At 42.8% G+C, this 16,085-nt stretch overlaps 1 protein-coding gene across 1 annotated transcript in view; it reads right to left on the bottom strand.

Annotated features, from left to right (window-relative positions):
• The window catches only part of LOC107816221 (cytokinin dehydrogenase 6), a 37,550-nt gene extending 21,880 nt beyond the window's left edge, over positions 1-15,670 (bottom strand). Inside the window, exon 1 of the mRNA XM_016641920.2 lies at positions 15,309-15,670. The gene's annotated coding sequence lies outside the window, so the exon portion shown is untranslated. The remainder of the gene's footprint in view (positions 1-15,308) is intronic.
• Between the last annotated feature and the right edge of the window lie 415 nt (positions 15,671-16,085).

Genomic DNA, 16,085 nt, shown 5'->3' with positions numbered 1-16,085 from the left:
AACACTGATGGCTAAAAAGAAACATACAGAATCGAAACAAAACCACAAATAAACTCGAAAGGACAAAACATACTCGAAAAGAAAAAGTAAAGTACAGACTCAAAAAATCGAAAATAATGAATACATAAGAGCCTCTAATGCTACTCCGACGGCCCGCGAGACATCAGTCGGTCTCGCCGCGAACCTGCGTGCGATCTCTTCTTGGAGGTGCTCTAAATCGGCCATGACCTGGTGGACAAATGTCATCACAGAAGCAAAGAACATGGATCTGGTCATATCTTCACATTCATGGAACTTTTTTGCAACATAATCAGCTATTTCTTTGATCCTCACTCGAATGACACCCTTTTCCATAAGCAAGCGTACGATTTTTTGTGCACGGGCTTCCAGTACCTGCGTGGCTGTGCCATTTTGGTCTTGCAACTTCTGTACGCTCTCTTCTAATTGATAAATCAAAGCATAGCAGTGTTCTCTCTCAGTTTTGAAGTCTTTTGTTTCTTGGAACCATTTCATTTTCGAGGGTAGTCAGCTTTTCCTTTAAGATCGTGACTCCTCTATCGTACTTTTGCTTCAACTGCTAAACAAACCTTGTCCGTTCTTCCGCACCTTTTTCCAATTGTGCTCGAGCCTTCGCCAAGTCTCCCTCGGCCTTTGTCAAATCAACCCCAAAATCAACAGTTTTTGCCTCAGATTGCTTATGAGTCTTTCATCTTTTTTGCTACTTATCGAGGTCTCAACGACTATTTTCATTTGGCGTATCTGAGCTCAGAGGGCTTTATTTTCCCGAGCCAACCTCTTCTTTTCTCCTTCAACCACGACTGCCTACAAACCACTATCAAACTTGATGTTCCTGATTTGATCCTCTAGTTTGCTTATGGTGGTCCGGTGTTGGTTCTCTTTAGCTAACCAAGGCTACTGTTCTTGCGATGCATCGATAAATTTTTGGATATGGAGCCCTTTAGTAGGCCTTTCAGATTCATTAGTTGTTGCGACTCTCTTTCCTTACCAAGCAACATAATCAGGTAAGACCTCGCCCCTGGACAAATCACGTACTCAGGTATTTGCTCCCAAATACTGCCATTCGCTCCAAGTTTGGCGAACCACCTCTTCAGGAAATTGGGCATCAGAGCAGATTTCAACTACGTGATTACTAAGATCTTCATCTCTATGAATTGTCTGGCATCTTCCAAGTTGTCTCAAAACCCGGTATGAGGCATAGGGCTGGATGCTTCAGAGGCCCATTAGAAGGAAGTAGGGACTAGTGGTAGGCATATAAACAATCTATCAACAGGAAGCCAACCCAATGTCCATTCTATCTGATCTGTGGTTATGGAACGAAGGCGGGTGATCAACCTTTGACCCATTCTAGCATTTCAAATTCGGTCACTCATGTACCAAACTCCTCGATTCAGTTTTTCCCCGTAGAACTGTAATTCATGTATCAGGGTCGGTGACAAAGGTGCTCAATCATCCACATTTGCAATAACAGATTGCACCTTTCGAAAAACCTGACCCAGCCTTATAGGATATGAGGGCTCGGAATATATCTGATACGATCATGGGTGCGAGGGTACTCTTAGCCTGAATAGTCAAAACGTGGGCAGCTCTGGCTATATGCAAATCAATGCACCCGTCCTCCCATGGAAACACCAAAAGGCCTAAGAATGCCACCATGGAGGCAATGTATCTATGCGTTTCCCACTTTGACCGGTTTTCTTTACTGTAGAGTCCATTTCTGGATTTTGAAATCCCCTTAAGTGCCCGTATTGCTTGTGTAGAAAGTGAAAAATGGAAGTTCCATTTGCTAGGCTTTCAGCCTTGACTTGTCTGTTTATTTTCAGTAAGTCTAGAAATTCGTGGGGAGTAATAGTCCTTGGAGATACTAGGTACTTGTGTCTTAATCCCTCCGTACTCCCGGCATTACACACGATTTCTTTCAAAGTAGGTGTAAGCTCAAAATTTGAGAAGTGCAAGACATTGTGAGCAGGGTCCTAGAAAGACACTAATGCCTCTATCAGATCACTTCTAGGTTGAATTTTCAATAGTCCAGTGAGCGCCCCCAAATATTGGTTAACCCTGTCTTGTCCTTGTTTTCCTAAGTCCTCCCACCACATGTGGAGCGCTAGTGGAATCTGATCCATAGCCTTTACCGGTAAATTCTGAACAGTGCTCATTCTGCACATTTTTAAATATAATTTAAAACATGTGAATTTTGTTTAAAAACTAGCCATGAAAAGATTATTTTTTGCAAAATCCAACTGAAAACAAATCATGACTACTGTTGCAAATACGACCCTTTAACACTTCAGAAGGGAAGATTTTAGGGTTGTCTTTGCTAAGTGACCAAAATTGATAAAAGGATCATAGGTGGCTGTTCTTGCAAAAACGACATTCCGGCGTCCCATCGGGACATTTTCGGCTATTTGGACAAAAATGGCATCACTTAACTTTATTTATGACGAAATGACGACATTTTCATATTTTTGGTTATTTTTGCAAAGGCGGGGCTGGACCCGATGAGGGTTGCCTACGTATCTCACATCCTGTGAGAATCAAACCCTCGTAGTTCGGTAAGTTTTGACGTAACATAAAAAGATGAATTATTTTAAAAAGACTTTTCCTTATTTTTTAAATTTTGGCAGAGTTTCGAGATATTTTGAATAACGAAATTTTTAGAATCGGGTGATTCTCTCTCCAACCTCACTCTTGATTTTTTGCGATTTTCTTTCCATATTCTAGAAGCTGATCAACATGCAAGCTGTAATGACCCGGTCGGTCATTTCATGAGTTACCGCTCCGTTTTCCCCATTTATACTTCTTATTGCCTTGTTCAGTTGTATTTTGAGTTACCGGGTTGGTTGGCTCGGGTTCGAAGAGATTTTGGTAAGGTTTGAGATACGTAGTCTCTTTTGAGGAAACTTAAGTTGAAAAAGTCAACTGGATGTTGGCTTATGTGTTAAAGGGCTCGGATCTGAGTTCTGATGGTTCGGATAGCTTTGGGAGGTGATTTACGACTTAGGGGCATGATCGGAATGTGTTTTGGAGGTCCGGAAAAGATTTAGGCTTGAATTGGCGAAATTAGAATTTTGGTGTTTTCCGGTTGATAGGTCAGATTTTGATATAGGGGTCGGAATGAAATTCCAAAAGTTGCAGTAGGTCTGTTATGTCATTTGGGATGTGTGTGCAAAATTTCAGGTCATTCGAACGTGGTTTGGTAGACTTTTTGATCGAAAGCGGAATTTAGAAGATTTTGGAATTCTTAGGCTTGAATCCGATGCGAATTTGATGTTTTGATGTTGTTTTGAGCGTTCCGAAGGTTGCAACAAGTTTGAATGATGTTATGGGATATGTTGGCATGTTTGGTTTAGGTCCCGGGGGGCCTCGGGTGAGTTTCGGGTTGTTAAACGGACCATTTCAAGTTGTGAAAAGTTGCAGAAAAATCTGCTGTAGTGTTGCAGACAGTAGTGCTTCGCGTTCGTGAGTGAGCCCTCGTGTTTGCGAAGGGCTAGAGTGTGAGGCTGAAGGTTTGGCATTCATGTTTGTGAGGGAGGCCCCGCGTTCGCGAGGGGTTAGAGTCAGGAAGCTTCGCGTTCGCGGGAAAGCAGACGCGTTCGCGATGGTTTGAGCTGTGAGTCATCGTGTTCGCGAGAGGGTGGTCGCATTCGTGTAAGAGGACTTTGTGGTCAACGTCAGGTTGTGCTTCGTGAACGCGAGGCTTTGACCGCGTTCGCAAAGAAGGATTTGAATGCCTGGGCAGAATGTTTAAATAGCCATTATCCGCGATTTTGGGTCTAGCTTTCACCATTTTTGAGCGATTTTGGAGCTTTTTGAGAAGAATTGAAGAGGGAATCAAAGGGAAACACTTGGAGGTAAGGTTTGTGGACTTATTACTCAATCCTAATGTGATTTCTACCTAATTAATCATGCAATTTAAGCCTAATATTAAAGAACTAGGGCTTGTAATTGGAGACCTAAAATTAGTGATTTGAGGGACCATTTGTGGTTGGATTTTGGTGATTTTGATATGAATGAACTCGGGGAGTAATAAGGAGTCTATTGATGTAATTTTTATCGGAATCCGAGACGTTAGCCCGAGGGTCGGGTTTGGCCAATTCCGGGATTTGTGTTGTAATTTGATTTTTTTCGAGTGGGCTTTGTTCACTTAGCATATTTTAATGGTTTTGCACTGATTTTGGTTAGATTTGGAGCATCCGGAGGTTGAGTCGAGAGGAAAAGGCATCGCGGACTAGAGTTTGGACCGGATAGAGGTGAGTAATGATTGTGAATGTTGTCCTGAGGGTATGAAACCCCGGATTTCACATCGTTGTGCTATACTGAGGTGAAACACATGCTAGATGACGAGCGTGGAGTCGTGCACCATTGGGGATTGTGACTTACTCCATCACGAATGACTGTTTTATCGCGCATTTGATTGAAAACTATTTGCTATCATTATATTTTGGGATGAATGCCATATTGGGGCCTCGTGCAAACTATTTGGACCCTTAGGGGATTTTTACTGCTATTCCCCACTATTTTGATTTTATATCTGTACTCAGTCATGTTACATTATACTATTTTCATAACTCGGCCACGTTTACTCTGTTTTTAACACTTTAAATGATATTTTGGGCTGAGCATCATATTTTATTGTGCCCGAGTGGCTTTTAGAGATTTCTGACTGAGTAACGCCAAGGGCCTGTGTTGTGAGGATTATTATGGGATCGGGCTGCACGTCGCGGTAGTGTTGTACTAATTATGATTATGAGGCTGAGGTCCTGAGTTTTACGCCACAAATGGCTTGATATGAGGCCGAGAGCCTGTTGATTATGCCACGAGATGACTTGATATTGCGCTTAGGCCGTAAGGGGGCCCTCCCGGTGTCTGTACACCCCCAGTGAGCGCGAGTACCCATTGTGATATGAGATATAGCCCGAGGGGCTGGTGTTGTTCCATGTTATTGCCCTAGGGGCTGATTTTGTTGACGTTGTGCCCGAGGGACGGATTTTATGTGTTTATCTTTTCTATCTGCTTTTCATTTACTTGTTTAACTGTTGAAAAAGGTGTTTTGAAGAAGCTTATTCTGAACCAAGGTGTTTTATAAAAATTCACTGTTTTATTGCGTTTATTTGGTTTTACTCTTCTTCCTTATAGCATGTTGTTGCATTTTTACGTGATTTCTTATTGCTCAGTCTTCATTTATTGTTATTACTCATTGAGTTGGAGTACTAACTTTACTCCTTGCACCCTGTGTGCAGATTTAGGAGATTCAGGTCCCGCCAGTGAGGGTTGATTACTCAATAGGCTATTTAGAGTCCACTAGGTAGCTGCTCGGCGTTCGCAGCCCAGTGTTTCTCCCTCCTAGTTTATTTCCCTTGTCCTAGTTATGTAATAGATTATGTAAACTCTTTCACACTCGTAGACTTATGATAGATGTTCATCATTTGTTACACCCCGATGTCGAGCTGTGTTTGGTTTTCCGCAGTTGATATATTTCACTCTATTATGGGAATTATCATTATTAATGACTTAGTTATGAATTATTTTCTATTAATTTAATTGGGAGTTTGTGTCGGCTGGCCTTGTCTTCATGAGAGGCGCCATCACGATCGGGTTTGGGTTTAGGGTCGTGACAAGTTGATATCAGAGCCTAGGTTACATAGGTCTCACAAGTCACGAGCAAGTTTAGTAGAGTCTCGCAGATCGGTACAGAGACGTCTATATTTATCCTCGAGAGGCTGCAGAACCTTTAGGAAAAACTTCATATTCTTGAAATTCTTGTCGTGCGAATTTGTTGATCCGAGTACTAAACTTCTGTTATCCTATTCTCTCATAGATGGTGAAGACATGCGCTACCAGTCAGGATAGACGACCACCAGCTGTGGCCACTAGAGGCCGATGACGCAGTCGTGGTCGCGGTAGGGGCAGGGGTGTGGCCCGCACAACAGCTAGGGCAGCACCTGCAGATCCACCAACCGCCCTAGTTCAGGATCAGGTCCCAGTTGTGGACACTGCAGTAGCACCAGCTGTGCCCATTATGATTCCGGGTCTTCAGGACGCCTTGGCTCAGATTCTATCAGTATGTAGTGGCCTAGCTTAAGCGGTCTCAGTTACTACAGCCGTAACTACTTCTCAGGCCGGGGGAGGCACTCAGACTCCCGCCGCTCGCACACCTGAGCAGGTCGTGCAGGGACTTCAGACACCGGGGGCACATCCAGCCTAGTCGGTTGCAGCTGCGCAGGACTATGTAGCTCCTACCATGCTAGAGGATGAGCAACACAGGTTGGAGAGGTTTGGTAGACTTCAGCCTCCGACTTTTAGTGGTGTAGAGGGTGAGGATGCCTAGGGTTTCTTGGACAAATGTCAGAGGATTCTTCGCACAATGGGTATTCTGGAGACCAGCGAGGTCGCTCTCACTACTTTTCAGTTTTCTGGAGCTGCTTTCACTTGGTAGGAGGCTTATGAGAGGCGTAGGCCTGTTGGTGCAACACCCCTTACATGACAGCAGTTTTCCATTCTCTTTTTGGAGAAGCATGTGCCACAGTCTCGCAGAGAGGTGGTGCGCAAGCAGTTCCAGTGGTTGCATCAGGGAGAGATAACTGTGATGCAGTATGAGATGAGGTTCTCAGAGTTAGCTCGTCATGCTATTTGGTTGGTTCTGACAGATAGAGAGAGGATTAAGAGGTTTGTTGATGGCCTTACATATCAGCTTCTTATTCTCATGACCAGGAAGGGGGTGTCTGGTGCTACTTTTGAGGAGGTTGTAGACATTGCTCGTAAGATTGAGTCAGTTCATCGCCAGGAGCGATATGAGAAGGAGGCTAAAAGGCCTCGAGGATCTGGTAGTTATGGTGGTGCTCCTTCGAGAGGTCACTTTCAGCACGACAGAGGTCGTCCATTCAGGCATGCTCAGCTAGCTCACCTAGGTTATCGTGGGGCATCATCGGGTTATTGTTCTCATAGTTCTCATTAGGGCCAGTCATCACTTAGTGCCCTTCCAGCTCAGAGCTCATCCCGTGCTCCATCAGTTCAGGGATCTTCTATGCCAGGTGCATCTACTAGTCATTCCGGTGCAAGGGGTTCCCTTCAGTCCCCGTATCTAGTGCCCGTGAGTTGCTATGAGTGTGGAGAGATGGGTCATATCTGGAGGCAGTATCCTTATCATCTTGCAAGTTTGTCTCAGCAGATGAGTCAACCATCAGCTTCAACTCCAATTACTTTACCACCACCCACCCAGCCAGCTAGGGGTAGAGGTCAGTCAGCTAGGGGTCGCCCTAGAGGGGGAGGTCGATCAGGTGGCGATCAGGCCCATTTCTATGCACTTCCCGCTAGATCCAATGATGTTGCTTCAGACTCCGTGATCATAGGTATTGTCTCAGTCTGCCACAGAGACGACTCTATATTATTTAATCCCAGTTCCACTTATTCTTATGTGTCATCATACTTTGCTTGTTATTTGGATACGCCCCGTGAGTCTCTTGTTTCACCTGCTCATCTATCTACTCTAGTGGGCGATACTATTGTTGTAGACCATGTGTACCGGTCATGTGTGGTGACTATTGAGGGTCTGGAGACCCGAGTGGATCTTTTGTTGTTATGTGTGATGGATTTTGATGTTACATTGGGCATGGATTGACTATCCGTGTCGTGCTATTTTGGACTGTCATGCTAAGACAGTGACATTGGCTATGCCGGGTGTGCCACAGATTGAGTGGCGAGATTCGACTGATTATGTTCCTAGTAGGGTAATTTCATTCTTGAAGGCCCAGCGTATGGTTGGAAAGGGTTGTCTTTCGTATCTAGCCTTTGTGAGGGATGTCGGTGCAGAGACTCCCAATATTGATTCTGTTCCAGTTGTGAGGAATTTTCCCGATGTGTTTCCTGCAGACCTATCGGGCATGCCGCCGGATAAGGATATTGATTTTGGTATTGATTTGGTGCCGAGCACTCAGCCCATTTCTATTCTGCAGTATCGTATGGCACCAGTAGAGTTGAAGGAGTTAAAAGAGCAGCTTCAGGAACTCCTTGATAAGGGGTTCATTCAGCCTAGTGTGTCACCTTGGGGTACACCAGTTCTATTTGTGAAGAAAAAGGATGACATTATGAGGATGTGCATTGATTATAGGCAGTTGAACAAAGTAACAGTTAAGAACAAGTATCCTTTGCCTCGCGTTGATGATTTATTCGACCAGCTTCAGGGAGCGGGGGTGTTCTTCAAGATTGATCTCCATTCAGGTTATCACTAGTTGAAGATCAGGGACTCGGATATTCTTAAGACAGCTTTCAGGACCCGATATGGTCATTATGAGTTCTTGGTGATATCTTTTAGGTTAACCAATGCCCCAGCAGTGTTCATGCATTTGATGAACAATGTGTTTCGGCCTTATCTCGACTTGTTTGTCATAGTTTTCATTGATGATATTCTGGTATATTCACATAGTCAGGAGGAGCACGCGGAGCATTGAGAGTTGTGTTGCAGAGATTGAGGGAGGAGAAGCTTTAAGAAAAGTTCTCCAAGTGTGAGTTTTGACTCAGTTCATTGGCTTTCTTAGGGCACGTGGTGTCCAACGAGGGTATTCAGGTTGATCCGAAGAAGATAAAGGCAATTCAGAGTTGGCCCAGACCGTCCTCAGCCATCGAGGTTCACAATTTTCTTGGTTTGGCGGGTTATTACCGCCGGTTTGTTCAGGGATTCTTATCAATCGCATCGCCCTTGAACAAGTTAACTCAAAAGGGTGCTCTATTCAGGTGGTCGGATGAGTGTGAGGAGAGCTTTTAGAAGCTCAAGACTGTCTTGACCACAGCTCCGGTGTTAGTTTTTCCATCAGTTTTAGGTTCATATACCATGTATTGTGATGCTTCGAAAGTTGGTATTGGGTGTGTGTTGATGTAGGAGGGTAGAGTTATTACTTATGCTTCTCGCCAGTTGAAGCCCCATCAGAAGAACTACCCTGTTCACGATTGGAGTTGGTTGCCATTGTTCACGCGTTGAAGATTTGGAGGCATTATTTGTATGGTGTGTCTTGTGAGGTATTTACTAATCATCATAGTCTCCAGCACTTATTCAAGCAGAAGGATCTCAATTTGAGGCGCAGAGATGGTTGGAGTTGCTAAAAGATTATGATATTACTATATTGTACCATCCGGGGAAGGCCAATGTGGTGGCCGATTCCTTGAGTCGTAAGGCGGTGAGTATGGGGAGTTTGGCATATATTCCAGTTGGGGAGAGACCCCTTGCAGTTGATGTTCAGGCCTTGGCCAATCGGTTCGTAAGGTTAGATATTTTGGAGCCCAGTCGGGTATTGGCTCGTTGATTTCTTGGTCTTCCTTATATGATCACATCAAAGAGCGCCAGTATGATGATCCTCATTTACTTGTCCTTAAGGACAAAGTTCAGCACGATGATGCTAGAGATGTGACTATTGGTGATGATGGGGTGTTGATGATGCATGGCCGAATATGTGTGCCCAATGTAGATGGGCTTCGGGAGTTGATTCTGGAGGAGGCCCATAGCTCGCGGTATTCCATTCATCCGGGTGCCGTGAAGATGTATCAAGATCTGAGACAACATTATTGGTGGAGAAGAATGAAGAAGGACATTGTGGGATTTGTAGCTCGGTGTCTCAATTATCAGTAGGTGAAATATGAGCATCAGAGACCGGTTGGCTTGATTCAGTAGATGGATATTCCAGAGTGGAAGTGGGAGAGGATCACCATGGACTTTGTAGTTGGGCTCCCACGGACTTTGAAGAAGTTCGATGCTATTTGGGTGATTGTGGATCGATTGACCAAGTCCCCACACTTCATTCCTATGTGTACTACCTATTCTTCAGAGCGGTTAGCAGAGATCTATATCTAGAAGATTATTTGTTTGCATGGTGTCCCAGTTTCTATCATTTCGGATAGGGGCACTCAATTTACTTCACAGTTATGGAGGTCTGTGCAGCGAGAGTTGGGTATGCAGGTTGAGTTGAGCACAGCTTTTCACCCTCAGACGGACAGGCAGTCCGAGCGCACTATTCATATATTGGAGGACATGTTGCATGCTTGTGTCATTGATTTCAGAGGGTCATGGGATCAGTTTTTAGCGCTCACGGAGTTTGCTTATAACAATAACTACCAGTCGAGTATTCAGATGGCTCCATATGAGGCTTTGTTTGGGAGGCGGTGTAGATCTCTAGTTGGTTGGTTTGAGCCGGGTGAGGCTAGGCTATTGGGGACAGACTTGGTGCAAGATGATTTAGAAAAGGTGAAGGTAATTCAGGAGAGGCTTCGTACAACGCAGTCGAGATAAAAGAGTTATGCTGACAGGAAGGTTCGGGATGTGTCCTACATGGTTGGTGAAAAAGTTCTGTTGAAGGTTTCACCCATGAAGGGTGTTATGAGATTTAGGAAGAAGGGTAAATTGAGTCCTTGGTTCACTGGGCCTTTTGAGGTGCTTCAGAGGATTGGGGATGTGGCTTATGAGCTTGCTTTGCCATCCATCTTGTCAAGCGTGCATCCGGTATTTTATGTTTCTATGCTCCGGAAGTATATTGGGGATCCATCTCATGTGCTGGATTTCAGCACGGTTCAGTTAGATGATGATTTGACTTATGATGTGGAGCCAGTAGCTATTTTGGAGCGTCAGGTTCGAAAGTTGAGGTCAAATGATATAACTTCAGTAAAAGTGCAGTAGAGAGGTTGGCCCGTAGAGGAGGATACCTGGGAGACCGAGCGGGAGATCCGGAGCAGATATCCTCACCTGTTTGAGGCTTCAAGTATGTATCTTGACTCGTTCGAGGATAAAACATTTGTTTAAGAGGGGAGGATGTAACGACCCGACCGGTTGTTTCATGAGTTATCACTCTGTTTCCCCCATTTATTCTTCTTATTGCCTTGTTCAGCTGTATTTTGGGTTACCGGGTTGGTTGGCTCGGGTTCGGAGAAATTTTGGTAAGGTTTGAGACAGTCTCTTTTGAGGAAACTTAAGTTGGAAAAGTCAACTGGATGTTGACTTATGTGTTAAAGTACTCAGATGTGAGTTCCGATGGTTCAGATAGCTTCAGGAGGTGATTTGGGACTTAGGAGCGTGATCGGAATGTGTTTTAGAGGTTCAGAGTAGATTTAGGCTTGAATTGGCAAAATTGGAATTTTGGCGTTTTCTGGTTGATAGGTGAGATTTTGATATAGGGGTAAGAATGGAATTTTGGAAGTTGCAGTAGGTCCGTTATGTCATTTGGGATGTGTGTACAACATTTTAGGTCATTTGGACGTGGTTTGATAGACTTTTTGATCGAAAGTGGAATTTAGAAGATTTTGGAATTCTTAGGCTTGAATCCGATACGAATTTGGTGTTTTGATATTGTTTTGAGAATTCCGAAGGTTGCAACAAGTTTGAATGATGTTATGGGATATGTTGGCATGTCTGTTTGAGGTCCCGGGGGCCTTAGGTGAGTTTCAGATGGTTAAACGGACCATTTCAAGTTGTGAAAAGTTGCAGAAACATCTGCTGTAGTGTTGCAGACAGCAGTGCTTCGCGTTCGCGAAGGGCTAGAGTGTGAGGCTGAAGGTTTGGCCTTCGCATTCGCGAGGGAGGCCCCGCATTCATGAGGGGTTAGAGTCAGGAAGCTTCGCGTTCGCGGGAGAGCAGACGCGTTCGCGATGGTTTGAGTTGTGGAGTCATTGCATTCACGAGGGGGTGGTTGCATTCGCGTAAGAGGAATTTGTGGTCAACGTCAGGTTGTGCTTCGCAAACGCGAGGCTTTGATCGCGTTCGCGAAGAAGGATTTGACTGCCTGGGCAGAATGTTTAAATAGCCATTGTCCGCCATTTTAGGTCTAACTTTCACCATTTTTGAGCGATTTTGGAGCTTTTTGAAAAGAATTGAAGAGGGAATCAAAGGGAAACACTTGGAGTTAAGGTTTATGGATTTAATACTCAATCCTAATGTGATTTCTACCTAATTAATCATGGAATTTAAGCCTAATATTGAAGAAGTGGGGCTTGTAATTGGAGACCTGAAATTAGGGATTTGAAGGACCATTTGTAGTTGGATTTTAGTAATTTTGATATGAATGAACTCGGGGAGTGATAAGGAGTCTATTGATGTAATTTTATAGGAATCCGAGACGTGGGCACGGGGGTCGGGTTTGGCCAATTTCGGGATTTGTGTTGTAATTTAATTTCTTTCGAGTGGGCTTTGTTCACTTAGCATATTTTGATGGTTTTGCACTGATTTTGGTTAGATTTGGAGCATCCGGAGGCCAATTCGAGAGGTAAAGGCATCACAGACTAGAGTTTGGACAGGATAGAGGTGATTAATGATTGTAAATGTTGTCATGAGGGTATGAAACCCCGGATTTCACATCGTTAGGCTATATTGAGGTGACACACACGCTAGATGACGAGCGTGGATTCGTGCACCGTTGGGATTGTGACTTACTCCATCCCGAATGACTGTTTTACCGTGTATTTAATTTAAAACTGTTTGCTATCATCATATTTTGGGCTGAATGCCATATTCGGGCCTTGTTCCAACTATTTGGATCCTTAAGAGATTTTTACTACTATTTCTTCACTGTTTTGATTTTATATTTGTACTCAGTCATGTTATATTATACTGTTTTCATAACTCAGCCATGCTTACTCTATTTTTAACACTTTAAATGATATTTTGGGCTGAGCATCATATTTTACTATGCCCGAGTGGCTTTTAGAGATTTCTGATTGAGTAAGGCCGAGGGCTTGTGTTGTAAGGATTATTATGGGATCGGGCTGCACGCCGCAACATTGTTGTACTGATTATGATTATAAGGCCGGGGTCCTGAGTTGTACGCCACAAGGTGGCTTGACATGAGGCCGAGAGCCTATTGATTATGCCATGAGATGGCTTGATATTGCGCTTGGGCCGTAAAGGGCCCCTCTCGGAGTCTATACACCCCCAGTGAGCGCGAGTACCCATTGTGATATAAGATATAGCCCGAGGGACTGGTGTTGATCCATATTATTGCCCGAGGGGCTGATTCTGTTGACGTTGTGCCAGGGGCGGATTTTATGTGTTTATCTTTTCTAGCTGCTTTTCATTTACTTGTTTAACTGTTGAAAAAGGTATTTTAAAGAAGTTTATTCTGAACCAAGGTGTTTTATAAGATTTCACTGTTTTATTGCGTTTATTTGGTTTTACTCTGCTTTCTTATAGCATGTTGTTGTATTTTTACGTGATTTCTTATCGCTCAGTCTACATTTATTATTATTACTCACTGAGTTGGAGTACTCACTTTACTCCCTGCACCCTATGTGTATATTTCGGAGCTTCAGGTCCCGCCAGTGAGGGTCGATTGCTCAGCAGGATATTCTCCCTCCTATTTTATTTCCCTTGTCCTAGTTATGTAATAGATTGTGTAAACTCTTTCAAACTTGTAGACTTCTGACAAATGCTCATGACTAGTGACACCCCGATGTCGGGCTGTGTTTAGTTTTCCGCAATTGATATATTTCACTCTATTATGGGAATTATCATTTTTAATGACTTAATTATGAATTATTTTCTGTTAATTTAATTGGGAGTTTCTGTCGGCTAGCCTTATCTTCACGAGAGGCATCATCATGACTGGGTTTGGGTTTAGGGTCGTGACACAAGCCGAAGAAAATATATGCATAAGTAACACGTAAAATGCATCAGGATGGTCTTTTTAAAATTGGGTACACCTGTCCTAGATAGACCCAACCCCTATATTGAGTTCCCAAAATCAAATTCACGTGATGCAAACAAACGTACCTACTAGGGATTCGGCATGAGGTTATGTCATTCTATGTTTAAAAACCTGAGTGTATTGTTCTAGACCTGGCTGGCTTACCCGAGCGGACAATTCGAGCCCGGGAGGGGGGGAGGGGGACGTACCGGTAAACAAAAGGCCATCCGGCTTTGTAACTGATCCGATCCTCATTCTAAATTAGGGTGTTGACACTAACAGAAAAGAAGTCACACCAGCGTGCACTTCCCGGAAGATTTAGAAAACTTAGAGAGAAGAAAGGTTTCGTAACAACTTATATACGGTTCAAACAATATCAAAGCGGTAAAAAGCGGCATTTAGCACATTAGGCTCAAATACATAAAAAAAATTAGATAATAAATAAAAGCCACGTATAACAGTTATTCTAGGCTCGAATTGTGAATCTTGAACCGGACATTTTGGGTTCGATCTCCAGTAGAGTCGCCAGAGCTGTCACACCTCCTTTTCCCGAGGGATAGGGAGTTTTTTTAATTAAAGTGACATTAATCGAATTGTGATTATTTATTTATTTCAGAGTCGCCACTTGGAATATTTATGGTGTCCTAAGTCACCGGTTTATTTTAAAATCCCAAATCGAGGAAATTTCACTCTGTTTTAAAGTCTGCGAAAACTAGAAAATTGGGTAAGGAATTACATTAACCCCGGAGAAGGGGTGAATCACTCCTGAGTTCCATAATTTTAGCACGGTCGTTCAACTATTAATAATTGGCTTAATTATCTGATTAATTATATATTTGAGACATATTGTGCATTTTTGACTTTTTAACCGTTTTTAATAGAATGTTAATTGCTTTTACGATTTATGGAATTTATTTGAATAAGTCGCGATGTCGCACACTTATTTTTTTTGTACATATTACGAATCGCGTCACGTGAAATGCACCTGTGATCTACAACATGTTGATTTTTATTATTATTCGAAGTTGTGGTCGAATCGCGTGAAACGCGCACTCGAATTGGGATTAGGTATCATGACTATGTCACGGGAACCGTACCTATAGTCACGATGATTTATTATTAATCGCGCCTAAAGCAAGCTACGATATTCATAATTTGCTTATTTTTAGTGTTTAACCCCTACGAACCAATCAGGTCACAAGATGCCAACTTCTGCCTTCTTTTAATTAATGAATTGGTGTTCAAATCCACACTAGAGCTCTTTAATACAAATTTCATCCCAAGCTTAACACTATTGCAATCCCATATATTTACCAAATCTAGGACTATTATATGAATAAAATTTAAATCTAGAAAAAAAATTTATAAAGGAGTTATTCACTTAGGTCGAGAGATGTCAAACTTTTAGTCTTATGATGAAGCTTAATTCAAATATCTAATTGATTAACCCCGAGTCGACTATTAACAGAGATTATCCCAAAAACTCCATGCCAGTCAATTAACGTCATAGCAAATAGATCATGAACAACAAAATCTCAAAATGGAAATAAAATTCGTCAATTAAACAGCAAGATTTCAAAACAATATCAAGTAAAGCAAATAAGGGATTCATAAGTCAGAGAGATAAGAAAGAACCTCAGCTCTTTGAATCTGAAAATGTTTCAAGACCGGAAACCTTGGACGACAACAACCTCGATGGAACCTCGCCGGCGACCTCAAACAACTTCAACACCCCAATTTTGATACAAATCGGCAGAATTGCATTACTGGCGAAACAACTTGGAGGTGTAATACATCTTTTTTTCCAAATGCACTAATCAGTTGCTGAATTCTTCACATTTGGGATACGACTAAAGCTTTTTGGAAAATTGGGGAGGGGGAGGGGGAGGGGTGGCTTCGTTTTCCTTTTTGGGATTAGGTGTGAAACTGCCATTTTTTTTTTAGAAAAATGAGAGGTTTGTGGCGGCAGTCAAGGAAATTCTGGCCGTTTCTCCCTTTCTTCTTTGTATATGCGTGTGTCATTTTAAATTTGGGGGCAAGAACATAGTTAAATCTAAAGGGTGGTTTTCTAGGGAGATGGCTGCCGTCCTTTTTTATTTTTATTTTGGTCTCTTAGGAGATTTTAGGTTGGTTCGGGTTTGGTTATAATTGGGTTTAAATATGGGTGTAAGAATTGACATGAGCCATTAAATTGGAGGGGAATAGATTACTAAGATTAAATCTTGCACTTAAGTGGAGAGTGGGCTAATGGATTAGGAATAATGAACCTTTGTCTTGTGGGGCCAATAAAATCCAAAAATGAGCTCCCAATAGGCCCAAAGTTCAATTCTCTCATTCAACAAAAATAAAAATAAAAATACTACCAAAATATACCAGTTAATCTTAATTAAAAAGAATAAACTATTAAAGTGA

This window comes from Nicotiana tabacum, chromosome 22 (assembly GCF_000715075.1).
Source record: "Nicotiana tabacum cultivar K326 chromosome 22, ASM71507v2, whole genome shotgun sequence".
Taxonomy (NCBI): Eukaryota; Viridiplantae; Streptophyta; class Magnoliopsida; order Solanales; family Solanaceae; genus Nicotiana; species Nicotiana tabacum.
This window is presented reverse-complemented; position numbering and strand designations above follow the sequence as displayed.